This window comes from Symphalangus syndactylus, chromosome 9, assembly GCF_028878055.3.
Source record: "Symphalangus syndactylus isolate Jambi chromosome 9, NHGRI_mSymSyn1-v2.1_pri, whole genome shotgun sequence".
In the NCBI taxonomy this organism is placed as follows: Eukaryota; Metazoa; Chordata; class Mammalia; order Primates; family Hylobatidae; genus Symphalangus; species Symphalangus syndactylus.
This window is the reverse complement of record NC_072431.2, coordinates 33800953-33819762: the sequence shown is the minus strand read 5'-3', so window position 1 is coordinate 33819762 and position 18810 is coordinate 33800953. Positions and strand designations below refer to the sequence as shown.

The window sequence follows — 18810 nt, the reverse complement described above, 5'->3', positions numbered from 1 at the left end:
TTTATAGAAATGAAGAAAAAACCTAATACATTTATGATTACTTTTCTAGACCAGAACTGAAAATCATCTTATGTCATTTATTTATAAAAGATGTTTTTACTCGGATAACTTTGACTAATAATTTGACTTCCTTTTCACAAAACCATAAATAATAAAACTTTATTTTCAAACTCAAGTGTATGCATCAAAAAAATTATTTGACTCCATATTGCATGCTTTTTTCATAACATAATAATAATTGTGTGTACTGGTGTACAATTTTAAAAATATTATTCACAATCTTATACAATCCCTCTAAACCTTGTGCTTTTCCTCTCTAAAAGTTGAAGAAATAGAGGTATTATATGGTCAAGTGGTTTTCTGAGGACTAGCTGCATATGTAACGGCAATGTCAAGTTTAGAACCTGAAGTTTGTCTACTCTAGCCAGAAAAAGAATATTAAAGTTATTTGTTTGTGTTAAATTTTTCCCAGAATTGTTTTTCATGAAGGGAGCAATTCAATAAACTGTTGCTCTTTTTTGATTTTGGATGAGGGAAGACATTGGATAACATTATAAAAGATAAGGTTAAGTCAGATTGGACATTTGAAGAGAAAATGCATGTTGCAATATACCATCAAGAGATGGGCCATACATTTTGCAGCCCATGTGGAGCATTAAAAATGATCCTTCACCTGCACTTAGAATAAAAGCCACACAATTTACTGTGGCCCAGTGAGCCAGACATGATCTGGCTTCTGCCTGTCTCTCTAACCTCATTTGTTTGACTTTCCTGCTCTTTGTGCTTCAAGCATCCTGGGCTGGCCTCCGCTCTATTGCAAGAAAATGTCAGGTTATTTCCATGTCAGAGACTTTGCGTTTTGTATTTCTTCTACCTGGAGACTCTGCCCTTTGGCCTCTGAACATCTGGGTTTTATTTAATTCTTGATCTATTTTGTGCCTCTGGAGTTCCTGGTCCCCTATTTAAGGGTGCATCTCCTCCATTTATTCACTGTCATACTGCTCTGTTTATTTCCTATAAAGCACTTTCCATGACTAGTTGGTGAGGGACCATGTTCACTTCTTCAAGGAGACAAGAGTGTATAGTCCATAGCCAGACAACCTAGACCAAATTCTACTTTGCTACTATGGTTGCATGACATTAGGCAAGTCTCTTAGTCTCTCTGTATCTCAGTTTCCTTATGTATAAAATGTACTTAATGAAATACTCTTACAGGAAATAGAACTACATGCTCTATACAGTTTTTTCATTAATTCTTCTATTGTTAATGCAGGTCTGTGGAATAATGGGAGGATACAGAAAGGAAATCTTATTCCATTTTACATCAGATAAGGCATTAATTGTTGTAATACTTTTTATTTATGTTTTGTTTTCTAAACGTAGAGATCTTAGGATTCCAAGGATTCCTGGGAGGTCTCCTGTTTCTCAGCTTTGTGCCCTTGATCTTGGGTCTGCTTCTGTCTTCTCTGCCCCCTTTTGTATTAATAGTAAAGCTCCTCTAGAGCTCTGTCTGTGCTTCCTGTTATATCCCTTTGTGTATTGATCCCATTTCAATAGCATTTTCTTTCCTACCACTCCATTGAAATGCTTCAGTTGACATTGCAGTCCAGTAGTCTCCCATCTCACTGAAACTCATGTCATTTCTCATTTTTCATTTACTTTATGTGTCAAAAAAATTTGACACTTTGATCACTCCATCCTTATTTAACAAATTTTCTGCCTATCTCCTGGAACACATACCTTCCTGGTTTTCCTCCTATCTCACCAGTAGTTTCTTCTCAATTTTTATTACTGGCTTCTCATTCCTATAACCCTAAATGCTGGCATATCACCTTCCAGACTAAACCTTTGATCCCTTCTGTATCTGCAATCTTGCAAGGCGATTTTCTTATCATATGTACCAAAATACCATCTATATACACTGGCAACCTCTGAATTTATACTTCCAGCCCAAACCTCTACACTAGTGCCACATTATTGACATTTGCCTCTTTGGCACTCTAAGAGGGCAACTAATAGAATTAGGATGAATCTAAGAGTTTTGGTCTGAGCTACTGAAAGGCGGAGGTGCTAGCAACTGAGATGGGGACAGCTGATAGAATTCTCAGACTCAGCATATGGAAAACTTTGTTTCCGATCTCACTCTCCTCTCACATGAGCACCACCATCAGCTGTCCCCATCTCAGTTGCTAGCACCTCCATCTTTCAGTAGCTCAGACCAAAACTCTTAGATTCATCCTTGATTCTACTCTTTTTCTTGTAGCTCACATCTCATCATTTAGTAAATCTTGTTGGCTATATCTCAAATTATATCAAGAGCTTAACCACTTCTCATCCCTCTTTGTTGCTACCCCTCTGGTACAAGCCACACCATTTCTTACCTGAATTATTTCAGTAGTCTGTTATATTATCTCCCTGACTCCACCCTTCCCCCAAATCTATTCTTTACATAGCAGCCAAAGCAGTTTTTTTTAAAATCATAAATCAGATGATGTCACTCCCCTTCTCTCAGTTCTCTGGTAGAGTCCTGTCATCTTTAAAGTAATATTTTAAATCTTTACAGTGGCCAATGAGACTCTACTTGTCTAGCTCCTGTTTACTTCTCTGAGCTCACTTCCTACAAATCTCCCTGTGCCTATTTCTTCCTTGATCATGAAAGCCAATCCAATCTCTGTGACACTGATCTCTACTTGGACTGCTCTTCCTTCAGATATTTGCAGAGCTTGCTCCCTCATTTAATTCAGATCTCTGTCCAAATATTCTCCTCAAACATATTCTACCCCCTATTGCCCAGTGTTAACTAAAATAGCACTCACATCTCCCTTTGTCTCTTCTCTAAATCTATTTTTGCTATTACACTTATATATTACATATTTTTGTTTATCTCTTTTTTGTCTGTTTTCCCCACTAGAATGTAAGTTGCATGAAGGCACAGGCTTCCTATAACTCCCTTGCTCTTAAGATCAGTGCTTGGCAGTCAGTAGGTGCTTGCTAACCATTTCTAAAGGAAAGAATGAAAGAATGAATGGTCTTCTTACAGTGCAATATATACATGCTGCTGGTATAGTTCCTTAAATAAAATGTTAATCCTCTTTTGTGCTGGACTGGACTGAATAATCCACTTTCTTTGATGTTTGATGTTAAAGTGATGCCATAAAACAGCTATTAAAAAATTGAGAATTAAGGATCGAAGAGAATCCAAATGCTCAGCTGACTTAGCTACCACCCTGTAGCCTGCGTGGCACTGAGGCAATCATCCATCTGTATTGAATGCTTGTCTTATTTTTACAACTCTTTCAGCCGTTCACAACCTTGATGGGAAACCTTTTCCAATATTTAATTATTCTTTCAATTGAATATCTATTTTTTTTAAATCAAGTCAGATTTAATCACACCAGTTTAAGCTCATTTCTTTTGTAGATCTTCTGGGGAAATAGAAAATTACTTCTGCATACAATCTGCTTAGGTAGATTAGCCTGCATATTCAGTACAAGAGTACATAATAGGTGCACTAATGCTTGTTGTATGTAGTTGAATGGATTGGATGTGAACAAGAAACAATTGTTTAGCCATTTCAAGTACTATAGGGTTTTTATCTTGAGACTGTTTTTATCCATTTAACTATTTTTGTTATTTGGCTTTAAATACTGTTTCATTCTCCTACCAAACACAGACATCAACGTTCACATAGCAAATGAGCAATGGGAACTTTAAAATATTAATCCCAAGGTCTTGAATGTCAAAGTAATAATTACTTCATCTCAGTGACATGTGATGAGTTTAAATAATAGCCCTTCTGTTTGTCTGGTGATGGGCATAAATCTCAGTGTAAATCTGTGTGAGGGTGGATTGGGGTGGAGGTGGCAGGGGAAAAGAAAAGGGGATAGAGCAGAAAGGATACTGTCGGGAAATTAAATGAAGGACGGGACTTCTTTAATAATGTAGTCTTTTCTTTTTTTCATAATATGTTAGAGTAACCCAAATGATCAACCACCAGGTGTGAAGATTGAACCTGCTGTGGTGAGTAGGACTACCCTTTGGACAGCATTATTAAAGCCTGTCACAAAGGCATATTTCCAAGATAGGAAAGTCTGATTCAATTATTTCTTTCTTTAACTACTACACAGCCTACTTCTGATCATAAAAATAATATGTATTGTTCTAAAAAGTTAAAAAAAGTAAAACACTGTGATGCCACCATCTAGATAGAATCATTATTATTTCTGCACTTTATTTCTTTCTCCTATCTTCTATGCATATTTTAACATGTTACTGAGAGTCATGTTAACTATATAATTATGTATCATAACTTTTAACTATTATGGCAATATATGCCCATTCCTTACAAATATCTAATTTCAGTAATCAAATAATATTTCAAAGCTTATCAAGATATTTTAATTTACTTAGCCATTTGCTTATTGTGAATATTTTGGCTATGCATGTTGAGTGCTTATTTTTAAAGAAAACAATGCAACATTTCATTTTTAGTTTTTTTTTAATTGCTAGTAAATAAAACTACAAATGAGTTTGTATATTTTGTTTATATCCTGTTTTATAGCTTTCTTAGAGTATTTTATATAGATAATCATGTCTGCAGATAGAGAAAGACGGTTTTACTGCATCTTTTTTTTTTTTTTTGGAGATGGAATTTTGCTCTTGTTGCCCAGGCTGGAGTGCAGTGGCGTGATCTCAGCTCACTGCAACCTCCACCTCCCGGGTTCAAGCGATTCTTCTGCCTCAGCCTCCAGAGTAGGTGAGATTATAGGCATGTGCCATCACACCTGGCTAATTTTGTATTTTTGGTAGACACAGGGTTTCTCTATATTGGTCAGGCTGGTCTTGAACACTTGACGTCAGGTGATCTGCCTGCCTCGGCCTCCCAAAGTGCTGGAATTACAGGCATGAGCCACTGCGCCTGGCTACCTCATCTTTTTCCATGTAAATGCCCTTAATTTTTTCACTTGACTCATTTCACTGGCTAGGATCTCCAGTGTAATATCCACAATAAGAATGATCATCTTTGCATTCTGTCTTTCACTATTACATTACCTGTAGGTTTCTCATATGTACTTTTTATTTCTATTCCTAGTTTTCTGAGAGTTTTTTTGTTATAAGTGAGTATTGACACATCAAATACTTTTTAAGAATCTATTAATACTTTGACTTTTCTTTCTACTAATATGGCATATTATTTTTGTATTGTATTTTAGATAATTTGATATTTAGATATTTGATTCAACCTTGCATTACAGTGGTAAACCCCAATTGTCATGATCTATTATCCTTTTTTATCCTGCTGTATTCATTTACTAGTATTTTGCTATGAATTTTTGTGTCCCTGATGATGAGGGATATTGGTCTGTAGTTTTCTTACGATTGCTCTGTCATTATGCATGTAACTACCTATTGTTTTTGTACTATTTTTAACTACTCTAATTGTTAGACATTATTATTGTTGTGCTTGATAGTTATCGTTCAGATTCCCTTACATTTTACCAATTTATTTGCTCACTATTCCTTTTTAACTTCAGTCCTTCTCTTTGCAACCATGTTTCTTCCTCCTGGAGTACATCCTTTAAAAGGTCTGGTAGTGAGTTATTTTAGTGATAGCAATTTCAATTTGTTGTTGCCTAGAAATGTCATTCTTTGAATTGTTTAGACAGGTGTACTATTCAAAGGTAATGAGTTTTTTTTCCTCTTAGCACTTTGAAAATGATATTCTACTGTCTTCTAAACTCCATTGTTGCTGTTGAAAAGTTTGTTTTATGGTAATTATTCATTTTTGGTAATTTGCCTTTATTCTGACTGATATTAATGTGTTTTCTTTGTCTCTGAGCTTTTACTATTTCATTACAAAATATATATGGTATATTTCTTTTTATTAATCTTGTTCAAAGCTCATTTCTGAAGATACTTATCTTTCATCAGTTCTGGACCATTTTTAGCCCTTAACTCCGAAGACATTGCTTTCTCCCATCCTCTCTTTTCTTTCCCTCTGGAAGCTCATGTTGACGTAGGTTGAGCCTGCATATTCTGTCATCTACATCTCTTAACTTCTCTTTTATATTTTGTATCTTTTTTCTCTTCTTTTGTACAGTAGGTGATTTCTTCATATCTGTTATCTAGTTCAATTAGTGCTTTTTTTAGGGGAAAGAGGGAATACAGGCAAAACATTGAAACTTTTGGGGATTAGGGAATGCAAGAGAATTTGTTCATGGTTTGCCCTGTTTTTATGTAAAATATACTAGTTGGGACTATTTCTGTGGGTGGGCATTTTTAATGGGGAAATCTTTGTTAACTATGGAAAATCAAAAATATTTTTCTAAATTAAGATGTTTTAAGTACAATGAGTATCACAAAGAATGGATCAAAAAGAGATCCCAAGATAGTAGCTGAGCTGACTCATAAGCTACCATAAGAACCTTTAATTTCTCTGCCAAGCAACTATGACTATAAACATGAAGAGAAAGTATATAGATACTTAGATATTTATATGAGGGGAGGGCACAGATACAGTTAAATTATGTGATCTTAGGTAAGTTTGTGAAGTATTAGTACCACTGTTCTTACAATTTTAGTAATCAAATCTGGACTGGCAAATATGTGGGAGAAGGAAACCAATATTTATTAAGCATTTGTGATATTCTGAATTAGGCACTACTTATTCTTACAATGATCCTGAGGTTAAGATTTTGTTGTCCTCATTTTAAAAGAGAAGAAAGTCATCTTGGAGGAGTATAGCCACCTAAGGTTTACAAAGCTAGCAGGTGGCAGAGCCAGACTCAAACCCAAGGGTCACTTCTGGGACCATGATCTTTCACAAAGCCATGCTGTTTTATCAGAAGTCCTATTCCCTTGATGAAGCTAAGTCATCAAGGGAACAAATGAAAAAGGATTATCTTAGAGTAAGTCATTAGAAAGTGTAAAGAACAAAAACAGTAAATCATAGAGTTATAGATTTTTTTAAGTGGAAGAGACTTCCATTTATGGTAGGGATGAGTTTGCAATAAGGCTGAGCATGCCTGAAGAGATGGAACTGTGTACAACTTCAGGGAGCTTATGAAAGTGGTGCTCCTGGAGTTGTTCAGTGCACAATCTATACAGTGCACCAGCCCATCATGGGAAAGACATGGCCATCTGGTCTTCCTAGCTCTGAGATGCCACCTGCAATGTAATTTCAGGAATACCTCAGATGTGGGGATACTGAATCTTAGGGAAAATTCAAGCTTGGTCAGCTAACAGAGTTAATCTAACTGCTTCAGTATTATACTGGCATGCCTTGCAGAAAGAGGCAGCTCAGTCCTTTGAATTTGTTGTCTGAGAAGAAGGCAAAAAGAAAAAAGAAAAAAAACAGAACACATAGGCACAAGAAGGAGAGGCATACCATGTCATCCCCCCAATTTAACAGATGCTCTGTTATTTCCCAAGAATAAATGGCTGGCATTAATTATGTTTTCAAAGTAATAAGATTGGAAAAGTTTTCTTCTGTATTAAAAAAAAATGTGGTTTTTATCATTTCTATTGAACAACTCCTATTATATAGAATACAATAATAAGAGCCATTATGAGTCAATCCGCATTTTGTATTTAAATAGTGTACAAGGTCAAAAAGTTCAGTTTCAAAAGTGTCTTATTCAACAAAATTTGTTGTCTAATGTAGCAACATTGCAATTAGTTTGTTTGTTTGTTTGTTTTTTGAGACAGAGTCTCACTCTGTCACCCAGGCTGGAGTGCAGTGGCGTGATCATGGCTCACTGCAACCTCCGCCTCCCAGGTTCAAGCAATTTTCGTGCCTCAGCCTTTTGAATAGCTCCACCATGCCCAGCTAATTTTTGTACTTTTAATAGAGACATGATTTCACTATGTTGATCAGGCTGGTCTCAAACTCCTGACATCAAATGATCCACCTGCCTCAGCCTCCTAAAGTGCTGGGGATTATAGGAGTGAGCCACCGCGCCCCGCCAAGCATTGCAATTAGATATTGCAGTTCATGCCAGATACACACTTTCTTAAATGTTAGCCAGAAAGAGAGAGAGAAAGAGCAAGAACAGGAAATAAAGAAAGAAGTAAAGGAGAGAGGCAGGGAGGGAGGGAAGAGGGAATAAAAGAGAAAGACATGGAAATAATTAAAGAATTATTAACTCACATGGAAGCAACAAAGGCATTGGTGGTTACAAAAGACAATTTATTTTTATAATGCAGACTGGGAAACATTTTATTTGTCCTAAAATGGTAAGTGTGCAAAAAGAAACATAAATATACGATCTCATTCATCACTGCTGTGTAAGTTCTTTGAATCTGTATTTGAAGGCTCACTGCCCTTCTCTTCCTGCTCTCCTATTCTCTATCCTTTAACCAAAGTAATTCTTGTATTAGAGATAAAGATATATTTGTGTGTTAGAAGAGAGAGGAAATTGTGAAAGAAAAGCAGTAAACATTTCTGATCCCTCTTACACAGGATATGTCCCCCTAAAGACTCTGGGAGAGGTAAGAGTCCTGTAGGAACCAATGTACCCAGGCCCCTCCACTCTGCTGCTCAGACATGGAGAAGGGAAAGGACCTCCTGCCAGTTGTAGGGGAACATATTGACTAAGGAACTAGAAACTGACCCACTAAAGTTGCAGAAGAAAATTAAAATTGTAGCTGCCCTTCAACTCCAACACTCTGAAACTCTATTTTGGAAGGTAAACTCCATCTGCTTGCTTCTTGCCCAACATGGATTTCTGAAAGCCTACTAAAAGTCCCAGATCCCTGGGCCAACTAACTCTGAAGCCTAACATGGTGATTGTATTAGTCTGTTCTCACTCTGCTAATTCCAAGTCTGGGTAATTTATAAAGGAAAGAGGTTTAATTGACTCACAGTTCCACATGGCTGGGGAGGCCTCACAATCATGGCAGAAGGTGAATGAGTAGCAGTGCCAGGTTTTACATGATGGCAGGCAGGAGAGCTTGTGCAGGAAAACTCCCATTTATAAAATCATCAAGTCTCATGAGACTTACTCATTCACTACCATGAAAACAGTATGGGGGAAACCACCCTATGATTCAATTATCTCCACCTGGCCCCTCCCTTGACACATAAGGATTATCACAAGTCAAGGTGAGATTTGGGTGGGGACACAGCCAAACCATATCAGTGATCAAAAAGGAAAAAAAATTACAGTATCTATACGTAGTGTATGTTTCTGAGAGAATCTAGTAAAGACAGCATAGAAGGGATATAATCAAGAAAACGACTTAAAATCTAGAGATGGTAGTTAATCATATGTATGCTTCCTTCAGTTACCCCTCCCAGATTTCTGTAAATAGAACAATAATCCACGTAGATGCTGAAGCCAAACATAGGAGACATTCTTAATTCTTCTCCTTCCTTGTTTTCAAGCCCCTTCCCTAATACCATCACAAAGCATCAGCAAATTCCCTCAACTGTACTCAGAACTTTTCTGACCTCCTCTCTGCCTATCTAAACTGTTTCCTTCTGCTCCTACTGGTGGCTCAAAATGATCCAAAATCTATGATGTATAAAAGTCTGAAGCCTTTTCAAACATTCATCTTTAAATTCCTAGATGCTTGTTCTTTTTTTTTTTTTTTTTGACAGAGTCTCACTCTGTCACCCAGGCTTGAGTGCAATGGCACGTTCTTGGCTCACTGCAACTCCCTGCCTCCCTGGCTCGGGTCATTCTCCTGCTCAGCCTCCTGAGTAGCTGAGATTACAGGCAAGTGCCACCACGCCTGGCTAATTTTTGTATTTTTACTAGAGACGGGGTTACACCATGTTGACCAGGCTGGTCTTGAACTCCTGACTTCAGGTGATCCACCCACCTTGGCCTCCCAAAGTGCTGGGATTGCAGGCACGAGCCGCCATACTTGGCCCTGGATCCTTGTTCTAAAGTCACCTGTTCCCCCAGCTTATTACTTTGTGGTGGCTTCCTCTGATTCACGTCATATTAACTTAGATCTACTAAGATTTATGCCACATCTGGATACTAGAAAACAAACGAGCAAAAGATTTTAAACACTATAAACAAACTTGGTTTAGCTGAGTAAATTACACACATGCGTGCATACAATACCTATCTGTGTATATGGTTTTAAAGTGTATATCAGTATATATGTATATGTACATGTATCTACATATATATGTATGTGTGTATCTATATTTATGTTTTTAAAGTCCTGAGAATAGTAGGGTGGTTGAGGATATAAAACCTGAAATATTGGTGAGGACGCATTAAGGGTGTCATTTTAATCTCTGTAAGTATTGTTTCACCTTTTTGCTTCTGTATAATATACCTGACGTCTTTAGACTTTAAAACATTGGTGAGCAAATTCCCTTTGAATCACCCTGGGTGGAGCAGCGTATATCATTCTGTTCACAGGAGATGTCTTTAGTTATTCTCCAAACTCGGTCTGTTTTGCTCACCAAAATGAAAAATTAGAAAGAAAATAACTACGGCTTATCTTGGTATAACTCAAATAGTTTAGAATATTATATAAATCATAGAAACCACTGGATTTAATATGAAAGTAAACAGATTTTTAGTAGAAGATTCTTTAAAATACTTAACTGTGTCTTCTTAGTTTTCACACACAAAAACTATACCTGCTTCTAGAGCGCTGATAGGTAATACAGTGTTTAAAAATGTGAAAAAAAAAGTAATTTATCTACAAGGCCTAATTGTACCTCACATTCTGTGATAAATATTTCTTGTGCTCCAAATTATTGCCTTGTTACTTGTATAAAAAATTCAAATGAAACATCCAATTATACTTAGTTTATAATAGTTAATGTAAAAGTTATAAAAAGATAAATACACTATTTGTTAATTGTTAATCTATGCTAAAAACTAATGACAAATGAAAGCAGTCCAACAAGAGTAACAAATAGGTTAATTTCCTTAAACTCATGAATTATGTTATGCTCTACTTTTTCTCCAATAGTGTAAACAGGATTAGAATTCTCAAAAAGAGCTTTAGCAGAAAATATTTATTTCTTTTTCTATTTAAAAAAAAAATTGGACTGGGACAGAGTTAGCTTTATCAATGAAAAAATCTTTGTAGTTTAGTAAAAGAAGAAAAATGAGACCTCCAAGGACAAGAATAAAGTGAAAATACCTGTAATTTCTCCGAATGGTAAAGTTATATACATCTAGCAAAGGTTAGACAACAATTATTCTTTATCTCAAATAAACCCTGAATAATGCATTACTTTGCAAAAACAGGTTGCCCTCTTTCAACAGAGTGATATCTATTTTGAACCTCAAATTGATCTGACTTTTGGTACTGATATATTTTGTGAGAAGACAGGATAATGCTGACTATTCTTTAACAGTACAGCATAAATTGTAGGTCATATAAACATGCAAAATTGAATTATTGTAAACTCACTTGCAGAGCTATACTCAGTCTCTTCTCATATAACTCTCTTTTAGTTAACTAAAAATAGCCTTCTTTCTATTTATACAGCTTTATCTGAGGTTATTTGAAGGTAATATAAGGTGAAGATAATATAATTTGGTATCCACAAAATATTATTGAAAATAGGAAATAACGAGATATAATTTAAATATAAGTTTTAATATAATTTAAATGGCTTTCTTGTAAGCTTTTAATTATTTTCTGTTTTCTGAACCTTGGCTAATAATCAAATCAATAATAATTTTTTTCTCTCCAACAGTTAAAAAATAACTCTATTCCTTCAGGAGAAAAGGCATACTGAATATGTTTCAGATTTTATTTATTAGGAACAGGTAGAATCTATTAAAATGAATCAATTTAAAGCAATTACCAAATGATCACTTTCTGTCTTGTGCTTGGGAAAACACTAGTCATCTTTAAAGAAAGATGAATTCCCAAGAGAATTCTGCATATTCTGTTCTTGTCTCCCCTCTGAGTGGTCTCGTCACTCTAGAGTGACATCCACAGGAAAGAGAACCAGCTAGTCCAGGGGTTGCCAAGACTATCTCAACTCCAGGACAGCTTATTCAAGCATGCACCAAGAAAGTGCCTGCACCTGTTTCTACTCCAAACTATAGTGCCCTGCTATTCAAAAAGTGGTTTCCAGACCAGCAGCATCCTTCTCTCCTGGAGCCTGTTGGAGACAGGAAAATCTCAGGCCCCATCCCAGAACTACTGAATTAGAATTTACTTTTTAATAAGATCTCTAGATGATTCACAAGCGTATTCACGTATGAGAGGCACTGCTCTAGGCTACTTATTTGGTGCCTGAGTACTCTTCCTGATAGAGTTTACTAAGTATTGAAAACTATGTACCATGCTTCTTCTTTCATTCAAATTCTGCCAAAAACCTGGTGCTTACTTTCTGTTCTATCTTAGAGATTCCAGTTGATGTTAAACAACTTGTCTTCATTGTTGTTTTTGGTTGTCCTTATGCCATTGGCTCCATCTGGTAGACAAGCATGCCTTACCTCACATATATTATTTCTAATGTACCATTAAATCTACTTTTATATTTTATCTCACTCCCCATTAAGTCTAATTCTGGAGAATTAAATTAATTTCACCATCAAATCTTGAAAAACAGAAGGTAGGGATGTTGGAAATATAAAAGTGACTTCATTCAAACAAGGCTACCAACCAAATGGCAACAGTGGATGTTAACAGGAAATTATTGAAATGATCACTTTCCAACCTTGGCACATATAAATCAATCATTAAAACAACCCAAAATAAAAGCATGCTTTGTTTGGATGAAATTCTGAAATTACTTTAAAACAGAATTTTTTGTTCTAGCCAAGTGGTAACCTTTTTATAAATAATGGCTCATTCTTACTTTTTTAAAGTCTCTTTATGCATAAGCTTTTTTACTGAAGAGTAAGTTCTGAGGCCTTACTTTTCAAACCTGCTACTTCTTTTTCTATCACTGCATTCTTCCCTTTAAGGTGGAAAACAATGTATTCTCCTTTCTGATTTTACTGATTATATGATCAAGAGGATAAATTGTCAGTTTTAGCTTTTCTGACTCACTTTGATTAAAGATGTGGTTTCTTGCTCAGCCTATATTTCTTTCATTTCTATTCTTCTCCTCACATCTAAATACTAATTTATTTTACAATGTACATATAAACGACATCAGATGAGAAAAATCCTTTTTAGGTAAGTTGAAGTTGTAAAATTTTTGTGAGTGGCCTTTTCTCTGTACCACTTTTTTCTTATGGATATTTGAAAATGTCTCGCACAAGGATTTCAACTTTGTACACATGATGAAACGCGAAGATTTTAAGTAATTCAAATTTTTACAAAGTAATCTCAACATTTTACTTGTGATTTTAGGAAAAGTCTAAAATATTTAGAAATTGCCTGAATTCTCTACCTTCTTTTTATCTGTACAGATATATTTTTTTTTTTTCTGGAATCACTACAATAGTGCCAGCTGAACATTTACTGGGGGTCTGTCTATTAGATTTTTATATTTTTATGCTGATTATATTGTCCTGCATGAATATCTCTCAGCTCACCCCAAACTCCCAACTGTGGCCACATAAGGATACAATTATTTAATTCATTATTCCTAATTAACCTGTTTTGAATTTACATAGCAGTTAATCTCTTGAACATGACCCATTCCCATGAAAGACAAATCATCTAGTTGAAACAGAATTGGGTTCAGAGGTCACAACATGAAGCTTTTGGTCCTGAAGTTGCTATTTGATGAGTGAGTTTCCTAAAAGGAGCCACTTGCGCTCCACGTTTATATGGCAATATTAATACAGACACTGAACTTAGAGGGATATTTTGAAAAGACATTAAATTCTTTTTGTAAGTCCTTCTGAACCTATTTATTTATTACATGTTTAAATAAATCCTATTAACTGTTTTCTTCTGCTTTTATTGAATCCCATCACATATTTTATATATTTTTTAAAATATGTTTCACTTATCTTGTATAAATAATGTAAGATGATTTTTCTGCCTGATAAAAAAGAAAGGAAAAGACCTGTCCTTTCGTAATTTATCGATGTTCTCTTTGTGTTTTCTAAAATTTCAGTCAGTTGAATTCAATTTTCTTTTCTAAGATGTTTTGAGATTTAAAATGAGGCTTAAGAAGTTATTCTGCTATGAAGTATCCTGCAAAACACTAACTTTCTACAATGGGGAACCCAGATGGTGGTTTTGCTACATGCTTATTCTGTGTTTAAAATGTGGCCAAATCAGGGGCTATCATTTCTTCCCTAAAATCTCCACGTTTGGAAGGAGAAAGCCACAGGCATAGTTTCTTCCTTTCAGACAAAATATATATTATGATTCAGGAGCTTTTGCTTGTTTTATGCCAATAAAATGAGATATAAATTCAGTAGAACGCTTTTATAGAGAAATGGAAGAATATTTGGAATGACTTTGATCCACTTGTATAAAAGCTACTTTATTCTCAAAAAAATTTTTTTTTCTCATAGTTTTTTTTTTTTTTTATTATACTTTAGGTTTTAGGGTACATGTGCACAATGTGCAGGTTTGTTACATATGTATCCATGTGCCATGTTGATTTCCTGCACCCGTTAACTCGTCATTTAGCATTAGGTGTATCTCCTAATCCCCCTCCCCCAACCCCACAACAGTCCACAGAGTGTGATGTTCCCCTTCCTGTGTCCATGAGTTCTCATTGTTCAATTCCCACCTATGAGTGAGAACATGCAGTGTTTGGTTTTTTGTCCTTGCGATAGTTTACTGAGAATGATGTTTTCCAGTTTCATCCATGTCCCTACAAAGGACATGAACTCATCATTTTTTATGGCTGCATAGTATTCCATGGTGTATATGTGCCACATTTTCTTAATCGAGTCTATTGTTGTTGGACATTTGGGTTGGTTCCAAGTCTTTGCTATTGTGAATAGTGCCGCAATAAACATACGTGTGCATGTGTCTTTATAGCAGCATGATTTATAGTCCTTTGGGTATATACCCAGTAATGGGATGGCTGGGTCAAATGGTATTTCTAGTTCTAGATCCCTGAGGAATCGCCACACTGACTTCCACAATGGTTGAACTAGTTTACAGTCCCACCAACAGTGTAAAAGTGTTACTATTTCTCCACATCCTCTCCAGCACCTGCTGTTTCCTGATTTTTTAATGATGGCCATTCTAACTGGTGTGAGATGGTATCTCATTCTGGTTTTGATTTGCATTCCTCTGATAGCCAGTGATGATGAGCATTTCTTCATGTGCTTTTTGGCTGCATAAATGTCTTCTTTTGAGAAGTGTCTGTTCATGTCCTTTGCCCACTTTTTGATGGGGTTGTTTTTTTCTTGTAAATTTGTTTGAGTTCATTGTAGATTCTGGATATTAGCCCTTTGTCAGATGAGTAGGTTGCAAAAATTTTTTCCCATTCTGTAAGTTGCCTGTTCACTCTGATGGTAGTTTCTTTTGCTGTGCAGAAGCTCTTTAGTTTAATTAGATCCCATTTGTTAATTTTGGCTTTTGTTGCCATTGCTTTTGGTGTTTTAGACATGAAGTCCTTGCCCACGCCTATGTCCTGAATGGTATTGCCTAGGTTTTCTTGTAGGATTTTAATGGTTTTAGGTCTAACATTTAAGTCTTTAATCCATCTTGAATTAATTTTTGTATAAGGTGTAAGGAAGGGATCCAGTTTCAGCTTTCTACATATGGCTAGCCAGTTTTCCCAGCACCATTTATTAAATAGGGAATCCTTTCCCCATTTCTTGTTTTTGTCAGGTTTGTCAAAGATCAGATGGTTGTAGATATGCGGCATCATTTCTGAGGGCTCTGTTCTGTTCCATTGATCTATGTCTCTGTTGTGGTACCAGTACCATGCTGTTTTGGTTACTGTAGCCTTGTAGTATAGTTTAAAGTCAGGTAGCGTGATGCCTCCAGCTTTGTTCTTTTGGCTTAGGATTGACTTGGCAATGCGGGCTCTTTTTTGGTTCCATATGAACTTTAAAGTAGTTTTTTCCAATTCTGTGAAGAAAGTCATTGGTAGCTTGATGGGGATGGCATTGAATCTATAAATTACCTTGGGCAGTATGGCCATTTTCACGATATTGATTCTTCCAACCCATGAGCATGGAATGTTCTTCCATTTGTTTGTATCCTCTTTTATTTCATTGAGCAGTGGTTTGTAGTTCTCCTTGAAGAGGTCCTTCACATCCCTTGTAAGTTAGATTCCTAGGTATTTTATTCTCTTTGAAGCAATTGTGAATGGGAGTTCACTCATGATTTGGCTCTCTGTTTGTCTGTGATTGGTGTACAAGAATGCTTGTGATTTTTGTACATTGATTTTGTATCCTGAGACTTTGCTGAAGTTGCTAATCAGCTTAAGGAGATTTTGGGCTGAGACAATAGGGTTTTCTAGATATATAATCATGTCATCTGCAAACAGGGACAATTTGACTTCCTCTTTTCCTAATTGAATACCCTTTATTTCCTTCTCCTGCCTGATTGCTCTGGCCAGAACTTCCAGCACTATGTTGAATAGTAGCGGTGAGAGAGGGCATCCCTGTCTTGTGCCAGTTTTCAGAGGGAATGCTTCCAGTTTTTGCCCATTCAGTATGATATTGGTTGTTGGTTTGTCCTAGATAGCTCTTATTATTTTGAGATACGTCCCATCAATACCTAATTTATTGAGAGTTTTTAGCATGAAGGGTTGTTGAATTTTGTCAAAGGCCTTTTCTGCATCTATTGAGATAATCATGTGGTTTTTGTCTTTGGTTCTGTTTATATGCTGGATTACATTTATTGATTTGTGTATGTTGAACCAGCCTTGCATCCCAGGGATGAAGCCCACTTGATTATGGTGGATAAGCTTTTTGATGTGCTGCTGGATTCGGTTTGCCAGTATTTTATTGAGGATTTTTGCATCAATGTTCATCAAGGATATTGGTCTGAAATTCTCTTTTTTGGTTATGTCTCTGCCAGGCTTTGGTATCAGGACGATGCTGGCTTCATAAAATGTGTTAGGGAGGATTCCCTCTTTTTCTATCGATTGGAATAGTTTCAGAAGGAATGGTACCAGTTCCTCCTTGTACCTCTGGTAGAATTCGGCTGTGAATCCATCAGGTCCTGGACTCTTTTTGGTTGGTAAGCTATTGATTATTGCCACAATTTCAGAACCTGTTATTGGTCTTTGAGAATATAGTCAGATGTTGATGGAAAGGCAAGTCCACAAAGTGGAATTCTGCTTCTTCTATCTTGTTTTTGAAATGCATAGTTTACATAGAATGGGCAGAATCTTTTCAGTACTGTAACATCCTATAGATCTTTATATTAAAGCTTTTTTTTTTTTGTAAGAAAGGGAAAGAACTCAGGTAGATTCTAAAACCAACAATGACATTATTTAGAAGTATATTGTTTATTTTTTTGTACCCTATAAGTTAAAAAAAATACTCCAGACTAGAACATTTTGAAGTGTGAGCTTAAAGTTCTTGGTTTGAAAATGTAGATGTAAATATTCTTATACAAGATTTCCTAATTAAACATTAATAATAAGAAATTAGAGGGACTGAAAAGTGATTGATTTATAGGTTTTTGTTTAGTGCAGACATTTTGGAAGGGAAATATATACTAATTATGTTCTCAGCTCGGTCAATAACAGAGGAGAATTACAATTTATGGGCTTTATTCTCTAGAACTATGGGATTTATCCTGTAAAACAGAGATGACTTTTTAAAAAAATAAACAGAATAAGGTGAGAAAAGTCTATTTAATAATTACTCATAAATGTAGTCAGTTTAATATTTGTTTAAAATCAAATAACAAACAAATTTATTTTGAGCAAAGATTATATAGATGCTTTCCAGCAGCTGAGATAAAATTAATAAACTTGAAATTATTTGAAAGTATTAATGCTTCAGTGGATAGAATAAAGTAGTTTTAGTATAAATGCATATGACATGATTATGCACCACATATGAAGATATAAGGTATGCTGGGATGGGAGTTGGTAAATGTCAATATAAAAAGATGTATGAAAAATACAAGAAAATAAAAATTATGAAAAAAGCAAATTGATCATTCAAGTTAAATTACTGTTTTGAGGCTCTGGTAATGCATCACTGAACTACATATATAATTTATGTAACTGGAAGGTTATTTACATTATAGAATAGTATGTAGAATATTAAGCTTATTATCATTCATAAAATAAGGGATAAAATAGGGGAGAAAGGTAGCATTGAAAAAAGTGTTGAGTAGGAGTCAGGAAACTGGAGCATCATCTTGGTGCAGCCACTGACTTTGAATGTGGTGCGTCGTCTCTTTATTCCTTCTCTAGGGACTTAGACCTGCTATAAGCGCATTTGGCTACAAACAGCAGGGAATCAGACATATACTGGCTATAACCAAATACAGAATTATTTTCCTTACATAACAAGAAGTCTGGAAATAGGTAGCAGAAGGCTAACGCAGTGGCCTAAAAATGTCATTAGTGCCCTTGGCTGGATTCAGCTCTCCTTAGCATGTTGGCTTATAGCCTTACAGTCTGCCCTCCAAGCATTGCATCACATTTAAGGCAGATAAACCAGCAACAGGTGAAAAGCGATATACTTTCTTATTAGGAGGGCAAAAACTTCCCCAGAATACATGCATCCCCCGGAAGAAATCTACTTAGAGCTCAGTGGTCAGACCTGGGTCACATGAAGACCTACAGATTAAAGGGAAACAGAAAATAGAATTGTCATGATTGACTTTGACCGAACTTGATCCAACCCCTAGCTCATATAGGTACATTGCTGCCCTTAAAAATGTTCAAGAAAAGGACAATGGATTTTTTGTTTGTTTCTTTGTTTTTGGGACAGAGTCTCAATCTGCTGCCCAGGCTGGAGTGCAGTGGCACGA

General features: G+C 35.8%; 1 protein-coding gene across 4 annotated transcripts in view; it reads left to right on the top strand.

Moving 5' to 3' along the window:
* Nucleotides 1-18810, top strand: part of B3GALT1 (beta-1,3-galactosyltransferase 1) — a 378667-nt gene that overhangs the window by 31396 nt on the left and 328461 nt on the right. For 3 of the 4 annotated variants that reach the window (XR_010113656.1, XM_055291902.2, XM_055291903.2), the window contains exon 2: nucleotides 3973-4020. The exons of the other annotated variant lie outside the window; for it this stretch is intronic. The gene's annotated coding sequence lies outside the window, so the exon portion shown is untranslated. The remainder of the gene's footprint in view (nucleotides 1-3972; nucleotides 4021-18810) is intronic. 4 annotated transcript variants of the gene reach the window in all.